We start from the raw sequence: 13,800 nt of genomic DNA on the forward strand, positions 1-13,800 counted from the left end.
CCTGTTCACCCTATATAATGAGCTTGCTGCCCGAATCAGGATTTCTTGTCTAATAGTCAAACCTCAATTTTGCAATTTCCATGCATGGCATCTTTCTTATGGACATCATATAATGAATTTCCAGCATGTTTGTTAAACTATTTTGTTTGTCCATTTTTTATTATAAAAACAAATAATTCTGCCCATCTTCGTTAAGGTGCTTTTTTCTCCAGCCAGTCATCATTTACAATAATGTCTTACTTATAAATGCTTTATTTACATAATTAATGGTAGTTATTAAGATTAATTTGGTTTGGAATTAGTTAATATGTTTGATAAAAACTGTGATCAAAAGTTTGATGTAGCTTCCTAATAATTCTGCACACACTGTATTTCATTGCAGTGTAATCACTGTCATTTTGCAAGCAGCCATTGGTTTATCACTTGTGTTTTTGACTGCGAGGATATCTAACAACAGTGTTTTAAAAGCAGTTCTGCTTACCGCACGTCAACTCGCTTCTCAGACGCACACTGACGTTGCATGCTTCATAAATAAGCCTGAAAAGTTGTGATTAATTTGGGCTAGCCAAATGTCAAATAAAAAAGAACCAGTGGGCTGCGGATTAGGTGTCTCCTGGGATGGTCTGTCCGGAAAAAAAAATCTTACTCTAACTTTTTGGGAAAATGCAGTACATAGCCACCGCGCCTTTTAGCGCCATTAATGAGTTACGTGAAAACAGAAACAAACAAAGAAAGCAACGGCCTACGTTGCGCGATGTACGAGTGTTATGGGCTGGTCAGACAAAATAGTTTGAGATGTATGATATGTCATGTGAATGATACTCCTCCTCGTGGACTGCATCTGACACAAGAAACAGAAGGGGAGGGGCGGAGCCTGTTAAGAGATGATTGGGCCAGCCCAGTGTCAGTATGGAAAATGAACCAATGGGCCGCTGTCGCTGCTTTTTGGGCCAGTCGTTGGCCAATTTAAAAAAATCATATTATAGGCTATCCACCGGCCCCCAAGTGCGTCGGCCCACCGGGCATTTGCCCAGTATGCCAGATTACTAGTCCAGCCCTGACCAAAACACACTTGTAGCCAATCAGAAGTTAGGGTCGTGTGTACTATTGACATCGTTGCCTGGGTTGCATATGTATGGGGAGTTTATCAAATGAAGGTCCAGATTCTGTTGGTAAAGGGGCGTGATTTCAAATGTCAACATTGGCTTTCAGAGATCACGCAACCTGCCTTTAAAGCAACGTTCACACTGACTCAACACAAAGCATACGAGTTAGAGCATCCCAAAATGAATGTGAAATGAAAATGTCATCTAAAGACACAGGACACTTCCCATTGGCTTCCCCAAACAAGGTCAATTTAAAACGGCACAAATATAGGTTTAAAGACCGAACGAATGACTTAACTCAAGAACTGACATTTGTTATTGTCACTGGTATTAATACCTTCATTCTGTACATGTCATTAAGTTGTTGTTTCCCTTAGTTTGTTTCAATGAAGCTTCTGTAACTCTTTTGTCCTTTCGTTTTTGTTTGAGCTATAAGTGTATTTATTATGTAATTTAGTTAGTGTTGTCTTTTATGTCATTCATATAAAATTAGTTTCCAGGAAAAATCAGGAGCCAATTTCACATATTTTTGTGTTTATATACTGTAATTTCCATGTCTTTTATGTTTCAGTGCATGTAGGGCAGCTTTGATGTATGGCAATGACTAAAGTACTGGATGGTGCACAGCAGACACACTATTAGCCCCTGTATTACAGTACATCAACCCAGAGTACAAACAGGTAAAGTCTGTGTGAGACACTGAAATGTACACATTCCATTTGGAGTGTTTCAACAAAAGATGGCACAAAAATGCTCTGTAATGAACCTCACTATTTTCCACTTGGACTTCAAAGTCATTTTTTTATAATATGGAGCCATTTTTCCCCTCTCAGCAAAGATTGTACTGACATTACATGGCTCTTTCTTGGGTGATGAGAAAAGGTAAGGGGCTGCATTATCATTGTTTTAGCAAATAGATGTCATTCATTTAGTTATAGTCAAGGGGGCTTTCAAGGAATATGAAATTATTTTGTGGTACAAAACAAAAAGTATTTCTTTTCTGCTATTACCAGGCATGTAAAATTAAAATTGTTTGTAAAATACGGAGGCAAAAAAATATTAAATCTACAGTTTTTAGGTACACTCTAAAAAATGTTGGGTTGTTTTTATCCCAATGCTAGGTAAATATTTATTGGACAGAACTCATGTTGGGTTATAAATAAACCTATGCTAGGTTATTCCAACCCATGGTTGGGTAACAACAATCCAACATAGGTTTATTTACAGTATAACTCAACATTTGTTCTGTTCAATATTTACACAGCCATGAAGTAAAAATAACCAAGTGTACGCAGGAGGTTTTATGAACAAATCATCATTCAACAAAAACGTTCATACTAAATGCACGACAAAAATTCAATACCAACTTATACTACACGTACACTATAATCAAATACTAGGCTATTATTATAATGTATTTAATAATGTTGATGTTACCGAGCCCCTAAGGTGACATTGGAGTAAAAAAAATCTATAGTTTAGTTTCATGTGCTCACGTGAAACTTTCATGTGCTCACGTGAAACTTTCATGTGCAGAATTTTTTTTTAAGTTTAGTTTCGCGTGCTTGCGTGAAACTATCGCGCGCGCACGTGAAACTTTCGCTTTCACGTGTGCGCGATAGTTTCGGGTGAGCACGCGATAGTTTCACGTTTTCGCGCGATAGCTTCACGCGAGCACGCGAAACTAAACTTAAAAAAAAAAAATTCTGCACATGAAGGTTTCGTGTGAGCACATGAAACTAAACTTTATTTAATTTTTGCTCCATGTCCCATTAGGGGCTCCGTATGATGTTGATGTTGAATATTTACATAATTTTTTTGTAAAAGTATAAAAGTTTGTAAGTCATTTATTAATCAATGTCTGCTTGTAAAGTTATCTTTTTACAACTCATTCAATAATGTAAACACATACAGCATATCGAAATGTTTTAGCAAATGTACATTATATTGTTAATATAAATGCTTAATATAATAAATAATAGGTAACTACTGTCTTGCGCAACCAACATTTTATGCCTTAAAGTTGGCAAGAACTAATTTTGCCAAGTACTGTACACCATTAGTCTGCCACGTAAAGCAATCAATCACACTTCGTGGTGTTTTACATATTTTTAGGAGCATGGTTAAAGTCAAACAACAACCATAGATTATATAATTGAATATGGACATTAGGGCTATTAACTTAACATGGCAAATTAGCATGAGAACACAATTCCAAAAACGCGCCGATAAGAGTGGACATTTCTGCATATAACTGTCAAGGCGTTAAAAAAGACAGAAAAGGCAGAAAACATGCTTTTTTGGGGTGGTAAATAATGGCACAAATACCAGTAAATTGGTGAGGACAAAGTTTAGTAAATTGCAATGCATGTTTCATTAAGAATACTCTACCCCATAAATTTTACGTCTGAAAGGAAAACTCCAACAAATGCATATGCAATAATGTCAGTCACAAAAATAATTGTGTCTACATCATTTCAGCACTAATTTTTATTAATTCCTGACAGTAGTTTTTATATGGGAGTTTGCCCTGGTACAAGCTGTTGGTAAATCTGTCCCTAAGTCAGCCAAAGTAGCTTTAACTATTCCAAGACATTTTCTCCTTTTTGCGTGCAATATGCATAAGGCAGTTAGCAAACAAACTGAGTGGTTTCTGAATAACTAATGTTTACAGTACAACTGTGAAGTCCAATCAAATATTTAAAGGGGTCATAGCGTTAAAATCTGACTTTTTCCATGTCTGCTATAACTGGGTTGTCAGTGCTTCTATCAACCTAGAAAAAGTGAAAAAGATCAACCCAGTAACTTAGTTTTCGTAAACCATTCTCTACAAACATGTGAAAAATTATGTCGTACAGATTTCACCTGTTTTGTGACATAGGTAGCAAGTCCAATTACAATAATACCGCCCTGTAATCTGCACTGTCCAACCACGGCACTGCCATTTAGTGCAGAGAGAAAGAGACAGATAGAAGATAATTGACAGCACAATTGAGTTTCAATTTCAACAAACCACCTTTATTGTGATCAGTGTTTGCATGTTATTAGCTCGTTTGAATTTTATAGGACACACCCAAAAACATTTTTGCTCATGCAGGCCTACAAAGTGACAATTTTAACATGCTATAATAAATGATCTGTGGGGTATTTTGAGTTAAAACTTAACATACGCACTCTGGGGACATCAAAGACTTATTTGACATCTTAAAAAAAAATTCATAATATGACCCCTTTAATGATGTATTAAAGAGTAGTAAAATTAATTTTGCACTTGTTAATGTATTAATATACAATATAATGTATCATCCTTATTAAACTGTTGGACTATCCTGTTATTTAATAACCTTTACAAGATCTAAAATGGAAATTGACCTTTTCGCACTTCTTTTTTCTTTTAAATCGTCTCATTTTCCAGTGGCATAAAACAGATGGTCGAGTTTTCTTGCACTCTCATCCACTCTGTATTTTTTCTTCCTCCCTAAAGAAATTTTATTTCAATTTAGTGTCTTCCATTAACATGTGTTTCTGCACAGGGCATTGATTTACTGCTGGTATCAAATACATATTGCCAACCAAGTGAGACATGCAACCTTTCATTTTCACAACGTCGCCTTACAAATTCGACATGCTACATTAAGAAGAAAAATGGCTGTGTTTGGGGAAGCCAATGGGAAGTGGCCTGTGTCTTTAGATGACATTTTCGTTTTCATTTCACGTTCATTATGGGATGCTGTGACTGGGGTGCTTTAAGTTGTGTCAGTGCGAGCGTTGCTTTATCGCGAATGTGTATGTGTGAGCACCTAGCTGTTCAAAGTTAAGGTACTGTACCATACCTCCTGTGAGTGCTTGCACTGGCTTTCCTGCCTATATGGTTTTTCACAGAATATTAAAGCAATGCATCTTCATGAGAGAAATGAAAATGCCTAGGGCAAGGCCTTCACATTTTTTTCTTAAATGTGTTTGATTTAAGGCCCATAAAATAGACCTTTGTGGTCGACAGTTTATTTTTTGTGTATGTGTGGTCTAGAAAATTTAGTTAAATCTGACAAAACCCTTTACCTTCGGGAAACGTATTATGAGTCAATTTTTGCCAGCTTTTTTTCTAGGAACGCATGCACAAGTATGTATAGCTTAAATACTCACTTTGGATTAAAGTGTAAATGATATCCAGTTCTGCATCCCCAAAGAGTGTTTATTGAACCATGAAATGTGTTTGAAAAACCTTTGACCTTTTTTGAAACCTAACATTAGGAATGAGTCAGATGTTTGTCCTTGAGTATGACGTTTCATTTAACGTTCAGGATACATTTGTAGTAAATCATTTTCAATGTTTTGTTTGCTTGACAAAACTCAAAGTATGAATCCGGCCCTGTATGAATCTAGCCCTGGTAAATGACCCTTTTCAAATTCATAACTCACCGCAGACGTGGGTCATATTTCGCTCATTGTGTTTAAACGAACGAAAGAGCAGACTATAAAACTGAGATTTCGGGTCCACTTACTTTCACATCATAAAGTGCACCGGCTCATGCTCTCTCTCTCTCTTTCTATCTGTCTCACCGTTCCTCACGCTCCATTACCTCCACTGTGGGCTAAACGCTGAGAGCTCTGTTCGCTCAGTCCCTTTTCTAATATAGACAGTGACTCAAGTGTGTACGGTGTGTGTGTGTGGAGATCTAATGTGACATTAAGTGGAGAGCAGCCTTGCTAATTCAATCGGTACAACAATCGAGTATGAGATGAGAGTTTGTCTGCAATGGTGTATTAACACTGACAGTGGTTCGGAAAAGAGCTCAATTAAATTCCCATTTTGTTCTTCACAAGCCCGACAGAACTGCGCCTGCATGGGTAACTTGTAAGGGTTAAGTGTTTTAGGAAGTGAGGTTAGATTAACAATGAAAGTGTGTTTTTTTGTTACAAAGATAATAAAATCACAAAGAGAGAACAACTAAGATTACAGGCAACATGAGGATGGGTGGATTGTAAAGGAAATGTTAAATTATGTTTTGTTTAGTAGACTGTGCCTCTTATTATTATCAGATACTCAATAATAATCGATAATGAAAAGAGTGTTAAACGCAACCAAACAGGGGAAAAGGTAATGGGTTCAAACCCAAGGAACACACATGCTGATAAAAATGTATGCCTTGTAATTCACTGTAAGTCACTTTGGATAAAAACGTCTGCCAGATGCATAAATGTAAATATTTGGGGCAGATGTGCCTGACTTTATAACCGGGGGGACATTGACATTCGTTGAACACTATTCGATTAGTCGTTGCAGCCCTACTCCTGTCTTTTCCAGTTACTGATTTGGGGCTCTATCTTACACCCGGCGCAATGCGCGACGCAAGAGTCTTTTGCTAGTTTCCACCCTGCGCAATTATAATTTTCACGTTTAGCGCCACGTTGTTTAAATGTCAAATGCATTTGCGCCCCCTTTTGCGCCCATGGGCGTTCTAGTCTAAAAACTCAGGCACATTGTTGGCGTGTTGCTATTTTGAGGCAACTAAAATAGACTACGCCATTGACCAACAAAAACCTGGTCTAAAGTCAATGGCGCAATATGTTTTTTGTTATTTAAAGAGCGCATTAGTAATATGTGCCTACAAACGGGACGAGAACGAGGGTTTGCTTATCACATACATGAATGTGTAGCAGCACAAAAATGCTTTTAAATATGAAAGATTAAAGGATTGAATGTAAAAGATTATTATTGAGTCTCTTGGACATAAATGAGGACCGATTATGAGACGTTAGAAGGCACAAAGAGCTGCTTCACCTGCAGCCTGGTAAGTAAATAAATGCTTTGCTTTAAACAAATGCATCTTTTAAATGTTTTTAAATGCTATCTTACGGATTTATTGTACATGATGACACTGTACCTGTGGATATGGTGAGATGAGAAACATTTTAAAGCGTAACTTAACCCCTGGTCAGAGCCTGACTCCACCCACTGGCAATATTTGAAAAATGCAAGAAAAGTGGGCAGATCCCAACGGAGATAGAGGGGACGAACTAAGCTCGTACCAAGTGTGTGGTGAGATCGTAACAAGAGCGTGGTGAGCTTGAACCTGCTTACGTCACGAGTCATTTTTTGGACCCAACATCCAATAGGAAAATTCAACTGCAGAAGCCACCGTTCAACCTGAAGAGGGCAGCACTTAGACGTTTTTACACCAGTATTGAAACACTTTATATCCAAATGTCAAAAAACTTACTAAAATCAATGAACAGCACTAACAAAGCATCATTTTTACAGATCATTAACTAAAAAAAGTTGGTTTAGGGTTTAGTTACTCTTTACTGTAAGTAATGCAAGCAATACCACAGCCTTAAACAAACACTGCACATAATTGCAAACTTTTTGGTGGTTGTGATGAGGTTTATGGGATTCGACAAAATTTGCCAGGTAACCTAAGAAAGAGTCTTGCACTGCAAATTCAGGGGAGAATTGAGGCGGGGCGAAAGTAAAAAAGCGATTTTCTCAGAACCCTGCATTTGCAGTCCAAACCATGACAACATCTTTGCACAAAACCCTTGAAAGAGCTGAAAATATAATTTTTTTCATCATCGTTTCCCGCATGTAGGTCCGGAAAGCTGTTTTCAACCATGAAAGTCAAAACTTTAGGAATGTATCCCGCTCTCGGTCTAAGGATCACTTTGCTATCGTTAGGACCGAATTCCAGACACGACGGGTCAATTGAAAACGCGTGTAAATCGCCCACTCGTTTAACCGATGCCAACGCCAGGAGGAGAGCGGTTTTAAACGAGAGAGCGCACAGGTCAGCCTGTTCGAGGGGCTCGAAAGGGGGACCGCGCAGCGCTTTCAGGACCGTGGACAGATCCCAAGACGGGACCGTGTTAGGTCGCGGTGGGTTTAGTCTGCGAGCGCCTCTGAGGAATTTAATGATGAGATCATGTTTTCCCACGGTGCGACCGGCGATAAGGGCGTGATTCGCCGTTATCGCCGCCACATACACTTTAAGCGTCGAGGGCGCGCGACCGCTGTCCAGCATTTCCTGCAGAAAGGAGAGAATATGCTCCACTTCACAGGTGTTTGGGTTTAAGTCTTTCGTCGTGCACCAGTCAGAAAAAATAGACCACTTTTGAGCGTAAAGGCGCCTGGTAGATGGGGCCCTAGCTTCAGTTAGAGTATTTAACACTCGTCCTGAAAGGCGTGATGGTTGCCGTTCAGAGACCAAACGTGTAGATTCCATAGCTCCGGCTGTGGATGCCATATCGTCCCTCTCGCCTGAGATAGGAGGTCTTTCCTCAGCGGTACTGGCCATGGTGCTGATGTTTTCAGCTGCCATAGGTCGGGGAGCCACGGTTGATTGTGCCAAAACGGGGCGACCAGAATTATCGCGCATTTCGTCTCTCTTATCCTCTGAAGGACCTGTGGTAACAGAGCCACCGGAGGAAAAGCATACAGAAGACACGCCGGCCATGCTTGCGACAGGGCATCGTGATGTCTCGAGAAGAAGATCGGGCAATGCGCGTTCTCGTCTGATGCAAACAGATCGATCTCCGCCCGGCCGAAGACGGTCCATATTCTCTCGACCGTCTGAGGATGCAGTCTCCATTCTCCCGGCGGCGGACCGTTGCGCGAGAGAATGTCTGCACCCGTATTGGCTACACCCGGTACGTGAGTCGCCTTTAACGAACGTACGTTCGCGTGAGCCCATAATAAAAGCCGTTTCGCCAGCCTGGATAGGGAGCGAGATCTCAGCCCTCCTTGGTGGTTTATGAACGAAACCACCGTCATACTGTCCGACCGCACTAGAACGTGTTGATGTTGGAGTTTCGGTCGAAAGTGTCGTAGCGCCAAGATAACCGCCCACATCTCGAGGTGGTTGATATGTAGCTGAGACAACTGGTTGTTCCACGCACCGAAGGCGAGCTCGCCGTCGCAGTGAGCGCCCCAACCCGTCGCAGACGCATCCGTAGTCACCACTTTCCTCCTGCTCACGGAGCCGAGCTCCGTGCCCGAGAGGAAAAGGTGAGGGGATGTCCATATCGAAAGCGCTTTCACGCAGCTGTACGTGATTTTGATTAATAAGCGGCCCGACAACCAAGCACGGGGCGGAACTTTCGCTTTCAACCAAAACTGAAGCGGCCTCATGAACAGCATTCCCAACGGTATTAGTGGGGATGCTGCTGCCATCAGACCCAGCATTTTTTGGAATCGTTTGAGAGGGAAATGTGAACCCGCTTTGAACGATGCCGCCTCGCGTCTGACCGTGAGCGCGCGTTCCTGTGTAAGCCATGCCCGCATCTTTAATGAGTCGAGCGTCGTGCCTAAGAACGCGATTCGCTGCGTGGGGGTGAGCAAACTCTTCTGGAGGTTGATTTTGAACCCCAAATTCTCCAAATGCTGGAGTACAACGGTCTTGTGCGCAGTAATTTCCCTCTCTGACTGTGCTAGAATAAGCCAATCGTCGAGGTAATTCAATATGCGGATGCCGCTCTGTCTGAGAGGGGCGAGAGCCGCATCCGCACATTTGGTAAATGTGCGTGGTGCCAGAGATAATCCGAAGGGCAGGACTTTGTACTGGTATGCTGTCCCGTCGAACGCGAATCTTAGGAACGGCCTGTGACGTGGCGCTATCGGAATGTGAAAGTAAGCGTCTTTCAGATCCACTGATATGAACCAATCGCCCGGTCGAATTAACGCCATGATTCGTCTGGCTGTAAGCATTTTGAACGGCCGTTTGGCAAGAGCGCGATTCAAAACGCGTAGATCCAATATCGGTCTGAGGCCGCCGTCTTTCTTTGGAACGAGAAAATAACTACTGTAAAAGCCTGATTCGCTTTGATCCGCCGGGACCGTCTCTATCGCGTCTTTTATTAATAAAGAACGCACCTCTTCCCTGAGGATCTGTACACGATCGTCTGGGACAGTGGTGTAGAGAACGCCGCGAAACCGGGGTGGTCTCCGGGCGAATTGAAGTGAATAACCGTGTTGGATTACGTTTAGAATCCAGCCCGGCATACCGGGGGTGGATTGCCAAACGTGAAATTTGACGGCGAGCGTCGATATGCTTATGGACGTTAAGCCGTGTGTGTGTGTTTGTGTGTACAGAGGAGGAAATTTGCTCTTTTTGTGAAAAGGTAAAAATTTTTGTTTCGCTGTTACAGCGAGGGTGTGTCCAGCGCCCGAGGGGACTGAAACACGCAGAACTTTCGAGGGCGGGCCGGCCGAAGCGGGACCAGAGCCTCTTTTCCTCCTCAGACTCTCTTCAGGGAGGCGGCGCCGGCGTCGGGTCCAGCGTAATCCGAGGACGGGGACCGCGGCGTCGAGGCGGGCCAGCCGGTCGTGCAGGACGCTGGCGCTTGACCTCCGGTTCAGCTCTCTGCTGGGGGTGAGCTGGTGCTGGCTTAGGGCGTTGAGCTGGCGGCGGTTTTGGGCGGCCGGTCTCAGACGCTGAGGCAGATCGTTTTGGTAGAAAATGCCGCATAGCCTGCGACGATTTCTGTGCCTCAGTGAAGCGCTGGGTGAACCCCTCCACAGCGGAGCCGAAGAGCCCCGACGGTGACACGGGCGAGTCGAGAAGGGCAACCCGATCCGTGTCCTTTATCTCCGTCAAGTTCAGCCACAGATGTCTCTCCAGAACAACCAGGCTGGCCATGGCTCTTCCTACAGCCTGAGTGGCGACTTTAGTGGCGCGAAGGGCCAGATCAGTCGCGCTGCGCAGGTTCTGAAAGGTCGACGGGTCCGGACCTGCCTCGTCCATGTCACGGAGGAGTTTTGCCTGGTATACCTGCAGCACCGCCATCGTATGGAGAGCGGATGCAGCGTGGCCGTCGGCGGCGTAGGATTTCGACGCCAGGGTCGATGTCAGGCGACAGGGCTTTGATGGGTGGTTCAACTTCGCCCTCCATCCGCCGTCGAGGCGGGCCAGCCGGTCGTGCAGGACGCTGGCGCTTGACCTCCGGTTCAGCTCTCTGCTGGGGCTGAGCTGGTGCTGGCTTAGGGCGTTGAGCTGGCGGCGGTTTTGGGCGGCCGGTCTCAGACGCCGAGGCAGATCGTTTTGGTAGAAAATGCCGCATAGCCTGCGACGATTTCTGTGCCTCAGTGAAGCGCTGGGTGAACCCCTCCACAGCGGAGCCGAAGAGCCCCGACGGTGACACGGGCGAGTCGAGAAGGGCAACCCGATCCGTGTCCTTTATCTCCGTCAAGTTCAGCCACAGATGTCTCTCCAGAACAACCAGGCTGGCCATGGCTCTTCCTACAGCCTGAGTGGCGACTTTAGTGGCGCGAAGGGCCAGATCAGTCGCGCTGCGCAGGTTCTGAAAGGTCGACGGGTCCGGACCTGCCTCGTCCATGTCACGGAGGAGTTTTGCCTGGTATACCTGCAGCACCGCCATCGTATGGAGAGCGGATGCAGCGTGGCCGTCGGCGGCGTAGGATTTCGGTGCCAGGGTGGTTCAACTTCGCCCTCCATCCGCCGGCTGAAGACGGGCAGAGATGGGCGGCGACAGTTTCCTCGAGCGGCGGCATCTTGGAGTAGCCGTGTTCGTCGGCGCCGTCCACTACGGAGAGGACGTGGGAGACGGCGCTCTGAGCTCGGGTGGAGTGGGGAGCATGCCAAGATTTGGTGAGCTCCTGGTGAACCTCAGGGAAAAACGGCGCCTGCCGTTGGCGGGACGATTGACGGCGCCCGGGCTGCAGAAACCATTCGTCCAACCGGCTGAGTTGAGGCTCTGACGGCGGCGACCACTTAATGTTGAGCTCCGCCGTAGCTTGCGTCAAGATGCGGATGAGCTCAGAGTCGTGAGGACGCGACTCGGTAGGTTCATCAGCGGCGGCTGCGTGGGCGTCGTCATCCGAAGCCGCCCAATCCTCTAACTCCTCAGAGGATGACATCACTTCCAAGTTGTCACCGGACCCAAAGGAAACCATGCCGCTAGCACTCGGCAGGGGGCGTAGGTCCTCATGGGCGAAGGTGACAGGGTGACGGCGGGGAGACAGAGCACGCGGGGGATGAGCCGGCGTGGACTCGGTCTCAGGGCGTCTTCCAGCTTCACGGCTCCGCTGCTGTTTAGGCGGGAGAGCACGGGAAGCCTTCCGTTTAAAGATCTCGAGGCGGGAGCGCAGCACCGCGATAGGAAGGAGCTCGCAGTGGGCGCAGCCCGCCTCAGCGAGTACGGCCTCGGCGTGGGCAGGACCCAGACAGATGACGCACTCCTTGTGGAAATCCTCCACAGGCAAAGGGGCTCGGCAGGAGCCGCAATGCCGAAGCGACATTATCTCAACGCGCTTCTGCTCTTTTAGATAACTCTTTTTAGTCTCACCGGAAAGCGGCAGGGGAACACGCTGGTGTGTTGTAGTCCGCTGCAGTGCTTGGATCGACGGCGAGTAAGGGCTTCTTCTTCGGAGCAGCGAGAAGGTTCGCGCTGAAGGAGAAAAGTAATGAGCTCTTGACGTATTTCACCGGCTTATATAGGGACGTGTGCCACGCCCCCGCGCGGGCTCAAACGTCATTGGTCTGTATTTTCTACAGACGTTAACCAATAGGCTTCAATCACGGAGTAAACAGGAGTTTCCCCCATAGCGTCAGCAAACTGACGCAATGCGAAGTGAACCGTATTGAAAGGGAACCCTTGAAAGAGCTGAAAATATAATTTTTTTCATCATCGTTTCCCGCATGTAGGTCCGGAAAGCTGTTTTCAACCATGAAAGTCAATTTCTAAAGCGGTACTTTTTTCTAATAACATGTTGTGTTTCTCATTTCATGTGTTACAATACTGATCAATCTACAGGTTAGTACTCACATGAAGTTTGACTTCCTAGAGTTTTTTCATAGGAAAGAAAACCAGGTTTGAATGTCAGGAGTTCCTGTCGGGACAAAAATAACACTTTTTTACACTGCAAAAAATGACTTTCTTACTTAGTATTAAATTAAATTAAGAAGCTTTATCTTGATCAGCAAAATAAGTCTAGTTTATAGACAAAAAAACATACAATTTAAGTAAACATAAACATAAAACAAGCAAAAATATCTGCTAATGGGGTGGTAAAAAAAAATAAAAAAATAAGTTTTCCTTATTCTTAAACACTTAAAGCAAAAATTTCTCACCCCATTGGCAGAAACGTTTTAGCTTGTTTTAAGCACAAATGTACTTAAATTGTATATTTTTTGTCTAAACATTACACTTATTTTCTAAGGTCATTTTGCTCATCAAGAAAATACATCTTGATTTAAGATTTGTAGATATTTCTACTGAAAACGAGACAAAAATACTAAGTAAGAAAAAGATTTTATTGCAGTGTACTTAAAAATGAAACGAAATTAAACGTAAACTTTTAAGTCTGGATTAATTGTAATTTATAGTCTTCAAATTTGTGATTTAAAATTGTTGGTTTACTTAAACATTTTGATGTAATCGGTTTCAACACAAGTTTGAGTACTCTGAATGTGTCAAGTTTTACAGTGTCTGATGTTTGGCTTTTTTAAAATTTTATCAAACCTGTTCATTGCCAATCTTTCCTTCTGCCCTAAAGGTGTATTTATATATAGACCCACGGCTTGGGAAGCAGAGCCAGAACTCATGATGAGGGTAGAAATAAGAGAGGCTGAGACATGTGAGTTATCAGTTTATGAATGTAAAGGTCCAGTAAATGTTTCTCTCTCCTCCAGTAGCACTTAGTCCTATTCAGAGACATTATGATTGAGTTATTAGGATGCTA

The sequence above is a fragment of the Paramisgurnus dabryanus genome, chromosome 5 (assembly GCF_030506205.2).
Source record: "Paramisgurnus dabryanus chromosome 5, PD_genome_1.1, whole genome shotgun sequence".
NCBI classification, from domain to species: domain Eukaryota; kingdom Metazoa; phylum Chordata; class Actinopteri; order Cypriniformes; family Cobitidae; genus Paramisgurnus; species Paramisgurnus dabryanus.